This window comes from Acipenser ruthenus, chromosome 1 (assembly GCF_902713425.1).
Source record: "Acipenser ruthenus chromosome 1, fAciRut3.2 maternal haplotype, whole genome shotgun sequence".
NCBI lineage: Eukaryota > Metazoa > Chordata > Actinopteri > Acipenseriformes > Acipenseridae > Acipenser > Acipenser ruthenus.
This window is the reverse complement of record NC_081189.1, coordinates 4359013-4365120: the sequence shown is the minus strand read 5'-3', so window position 1 is coordinate 4365120 and position 6108 is coordinate 4359013.

Here is a 6108-nt window from a genome sequence, read left to right as displayed (position 1 = left end):
ATAGGAGAATTGTGTGGACCTAAATTGCTATGGCTGCCTGTTCCACAAAAAGGATTTAATACCACACTGCATTTTTCCACAAAGCTTGTCTAAGAGGTACTATTGTGTTACCGGCCATGTTATTGAAGCCACTCGTGTGGTAGTTAAGGTAGAAAGGACGATGGGAGGAAATAAACTTGGAATGAAAGGAGAAATGAAGGTTGTCTCTGCAAGGTAATGGGCCATAGCAGCCTATGTATTGCTGATCTGATTCACTTAAAATGTTGGCTATATAATTAGATATGACAAAACAAACAAACACTAAACACTCATGGTACAATTTGGTTTTTCTTTATTGGTTCGCTCTAAACCATTACAAAGGAACGATTGCCACATCGCTTCCCTTCTGGAGCAATGACTTGGTGTACCATAGCTCCACACCCTTTCGAGATGGCTGACTTCCACCTTTCCCTTGGAATGAATTGTCAGACCATCCAGTCCGGGGCACTCTGTTCCCTTTACACAGCGCCCTCACAGGTCAGGAGGGAGATTTATAACCAAAATTCATTCTTTCTCTGTCACAGTAATCAACAGACTTTTTTTCTCTAATAAAAATACAAAATACAAAGCCTTACTGCAATGAAAGCTGACTAGTGCAAAGTGTTCTGATGCCTGTTCTGCCTGAGAGAAGTCCCAGTGAAATTTCCTGAGTGCTTTTGAAAGGCTGAACATGTAATCTTCTGACTTCTAAGTACATCAAACAAAAGTTCCTATTAAACTACTGTACATCCTCGAACGCACTCATTAGGCTCTCTTCTCAGCATTCTGAGCATTAGAACCTATTCATTTTTTAAAAATTATTTTACCACATGCTAGGGTTTGAAATGATTGTCTGTTTGATTCAGAATTAGATTTTTAAGTTGTGTTTATTAAAAGTTATGACCGAGTGGAGGTCATTTGGCCCATCTATGCAAGTAACAAGGCTATCTATGCAAGTAACAAGGCATCTCTACAAGGCTCCCAATGACCAAGTCTGTCTCCATTCATACAGTATTTTAAAAATACTGTTTCTTATTGTTAACCACACCATACCATATACATCACAGTCTTTAGTCTGGTTTTAATAATGTCAACTATTTTTGCACTCTAAGTAAACTTAGAGAGACAACTAGGACTAAGATAAAACATACAAAACCTTCAATTTTTCTCCTCTGTCTGCTGTAGGAAAATATTAATGTGACCATGTACTCCAGCTGGACTGTATAAAAGAGTGGTTTTGTAGTGTGAACTATACGTTTTGCTCAGTAACCTGTAAGGTAAAACATAAGGTCAGTGATGGTGCATTTAGTCCAGCTGTTGAAAACTCAGAACAAAAGCATGTTGCAAGCACACTGCACAATCTAGAGACACAGCGGGGAATGGAATATCAAGTGGTAAGAGTGTGATAAGAGTAACGTTCTCTGAAAACGACGATGTTGAGAAAAGGGGGTTACGAAAGGAATCTAGAGACACAGCAGGGAATGGAATATCAAGTGGTAAGAGTGTGATAAGAGTAACGTTCTCTGAAAACGACGATGTTGAGAAAAGGGGGTTATGAAAGGAATCGAGAGACACAGCAGGGAATGGAATATCAAGTGGTAAGAGTGTGATAAGAGTAACGTTCTCTGAAAATGACGATGTTGAGAAAAGGGGGTTACGAAAGGAATCTAGAGACACAGCAGGGAATGGAATATCAAGTGGTAAGAGTGATAAGAGTAACGTTCTCTGAAAACGACGATGTTGAGAAAAGGGGGTTACGAAAGGAATCTAGAGACACAGCAGGGAATGGAATATCAAGTGGTAAGAGTGTGATAAGAGTAACGTTCTCTGAAAACGACGATGTTGAGAAAAGGGGGTTACGAAAGGAAGTAGAATGTAGACATTTTAGCAGAGCATGTAAGCTTGTTTATCTGTCTATAGAAATTAGGAGTACACACAAGCACTCAGTGAGACTCGCTCCAAGTCCTCCCGGTGACCTTGAAGGTGCGTGCCGACGCACTCCCAGAAGGATAGGTAACTGAGCGCAACCTTTACTTCTGTAATGACCAGTGCTACATTATTCTGTATAAAGATAATGTTTAAATAATATGTGTGTAACACTTTCATTTTGGAATCAAATAAAAGAACTATGTTAAATTCTTAATTACTGTTTGGACATGAATCATTAATAATAGGAGGCTTGGTGATCCAGTGGTTAAAGAAAAGGGCTTGATACCAGGAGGTCTCCGGTTTTAATCCCTGCTCAGCCACTGACTAACTGTGTTTGACCCTGGGCAAGTCACTTAACCTCCTCGTGCTCCGTCCTTCAGATGAGACGTAAAACCAATATATACAGTATATACACACACTTTTTTTTTCTTTACACTACAAATGCAACACCTACCACACATATCCTATTAGATGCCAAGATTTGAATTGTGTCGATTGTAACTTAGACTTTTGGTAATAAATTATAATTTTAAAAAGTTCTGCTCCAGGATGTGGGAAGAACAGTAGGAGCCATGACAAAATGTGGAGTGACTGGTACACACACACTGTCATCAGGCAGGCAACAGACAACATGAGTGGAGGCCTTATATGTTTTCACAAAGCATCTGTTGCAAGCAGATGTTGCTATTTTTTCATCTGGCAAGTTCACAAAAGTGACACCTGTATGAAATATTTGGACATTGTTTTAGACATTTCTTATACACTAAGTATACACACATGCTGGAAATAATTCTGATGGCAGTCTGCGGGCGTAAGAATGTATCTGTCCGTCTCTATGTGAAGCCTGGTAGGACATTTAACTTCAAAAACAGCTTCTAAAAACGATTTTGAAAAAAGTTACTTTTTTGGGTAATTTCTTCCAATAAATTACTCCTTAAAAAACGAATTGGATGTACCTCAGAGGAAATGTATCCACTGTTTTCTTTAATCCAAAATATTATCCCCCAACAAATATTTAGATTTACCTCTGAACAGGTTAAAGCCTGATTCAAACACTACTTAAACTGCACATAAAACAAGTTTAAAGACAACAGCATCAGAGACAAGCCCCTGAGAATAGGAATGTTACATTGAAATGGGCATGTCTTCTTTTTCACAGCTCATTGAATTGAATTGAAAAGCAAGGGATGGACACGAACCACAAACCATACAGTTAAAAGAGTAACGTCTTACCATTCAAATAAACAGCAAGCTTTGTAGTCAAGAGGTAATTACACATCTTACACTGAAGTCAGTATTATTAACTCATCATCTGCATCTGCTAGGAGTAAATTCATTGTAAAAATGGAAACTCAGATACCCTATAGTGATTTAATCCAATATGAACTGGGCCTGTTCCCCATCCCCTGACATGCTACAGTATCAGTGAATTACAAGATAGAATAAACATTCTGTATTAAAGGAGACACCGTAACCAGAAAGGGTTTCCGAAAAAGATGCCAGTGGTCTGGTTGCAGCAATGGCTGTTACCTTGGTTGCAGGAACAAAAAACAAGTTTAATAGGGTTTAATAAGATGTCCTAAATACTTGTTTACCGAGGTTTGGGGTTTATTTCAAAAACATTTTTTTAATGTTATATACTAAATGGGGGGGGGTAGGTGGATTATCAGATGACTTCCAAGGCATTCACTGACAGATTCAGCTCCGCTGCTACTGAATCACTGCGGAACACATTGGTGACACATTGTTGCAATGGTGTGTATTTTATTTTATTGGACAAGCTTTGATTAATCTGCGTGTCATTATTCCTGCCACCAGATGGCAGACAAAGTTTAAATGCATTAACCCTTTACAGCCCTGGGTATGTTCCTATAACTATTTAATGCCTATTTTCTCATAGTCAAAAATTGTGGACACTTGGCAGCAAAAGGTTAAAAAAAACAGCAAAAAATGTCAAGCAATCTTAATTTAGTGGATTTTAATTCCAAACCAGGGGCGACAACTACAGTGTGTACTTATACTGTTTTAACACAGAGAACAGCAGAAAATCTGGTTGTAAATCTCATCACAATAAAAAAAAAACATGTGTTCAATTATCACACTATTACTGTGCTTCACTGCACTTTGCACTGTAAACGTTTTGTAACCAAGATACAGTTATTTTCAGTTTCTTGCTTTGTAGCCCTGGAGGAGAGAGCGGCCTTCTGATTGGATGTGTATCACAGCCTCCCACATGGTTCGGCCTGCATGCCTACAGGCTTCACGAATAAGCCAACACAAGCAAGGCTAACAAAGCCAGAAAGACTTAATAAAGAAAATATGTCTAACCAGAAAGTGAAAGAAAGAGCTAGGATGCAAGCACAAGGTTGCAGTTTCAGAGAGGTTTTTGAGATCACTACAAGGTGCTCTGAAGCTAAAGCTGGCTAGCAAAGTCAGGGCAGTGTTCACAGACTGTGCTAGAACAGCAGGCAGCAAAACCCAGATTACCACCTAGGCTAGAGGAGCACAGAAATCCAGGGTGGGTATAAATAACACTGCTGTGGCAGAGCCATTCACTGCATCGGAACTTGGCAGATGGAGGCACAAAATGAAGGGCAACAAGGGTCCTGTAGCTGAAGCCTATGAGGGATGCTTAATAACTGTGCAGTATAGTAAGACTGTGGAACATATTTATGGGGCGCCAAATGTAAAAAAAAAAAGCACTAATATTTTACCAGGTGTATTTTTTCCGAATTTAACTTAAATCATGTAATTATTCCTAGATTTAACCTTTTTTTCCCCCAAACATACTTAAAAGCTTTGAAATATGTACTTTCAGATATAATTTATAAATATTGAAAATGCTTCAAAATGACAATTCAATCTGGAAAAAAATGCAACATATAGCTGACATGTTAAATCTGGGAATCTAAAAAATAAATCGGTGAAAAAACACATATAAGACAAATCTTTTTTCTTTTTTTTTACACTTGACATCAACATTTAGCTAACAGATAAATCCAAAATACATGCTCTTTCGGTATTTTAAAGTAAGTTAAATCTTTGTTATTAGAAATTAAAAGTGGAAAAAGAAATCTGTTTTTTAAAAATACATTTTTCTTTTTGCCAGTTACATAACCTAAACCCAAACTCTAAACCCTAACACTAACCTTAACCCTAAAGCTAACATACAAATGAGTCCCCGCCCATTTAAGTGTTTGACGTAGGCATTCTATGCATAGAGGAGGCATATTTTGTGATTAATTTTGCATTAGTAGATTATAACATTTTCATTTCCTTTGTCCTTCAATTTGAATGTCTCTGTGGATCATGACACAGCAACAGGGCCTTTAGGCAATCTATATTTAATGGAAGGTTAGACATCTGTAAACCCGTGCTACAATGTTATCTTCATGGTATTCTACACTGTTTAAAGGGTTCTCTCTGCCAAACAATACAAGTTAATTTCAGAATTTCAATGTATCAAGTTTGCCTTTTAGTGCATATATCATTCTTAGAGCCAGATCTAACAAAATGTTACTGTTGTGGTTTAACCTAACTCTAACCCAAACTCTAAATCCTAACCCTAATCCCAAACTCGAAACCCAAACTCTAAACCCTAACCCTAACCCTAACCCAAACTGTAAACCAAACTCAAAACCCTAACCCTAACCCTAACCCTAACTCTAAACCCTAACCCAAACCCAAACCCAAACCTTAACCCTAACTCTAACCCAAACTGTAAACCAAACTCTAAATCCTAACCCTAAACCCAAACTCGAAACCCAAACTCTAAACCCTAACCCTAACCCTAACCCAAACTGTAAACCAAACTCAAAACCCTAACCCTAACTCTAAACCCTAACCCAAACCCAAACCCAAACCCAAACCTTAACCCTAACTCTAACCCAAACTGTAAACCAAACTCTAAACCCTAACCCTAAACCCAAACTCGAAACCCTAACTCTAAACCCTACCCCCTAGCTGTGGGTCAATGCAGACTTGGTTGTAGGATTGTGGGAAATGCTATCATGGGCCGGAGATGTATTCCCTCCATCCAGCCTGGGTTAACATGCTGCTCCTCTTGATAGTGTACTGAGGGACTGCAGGTTGAAATTAGACCCCTTAACATTTAGCATTGAAGGACAGCTGTTAACATTGTTGCATTGTGTTAACAGTGAT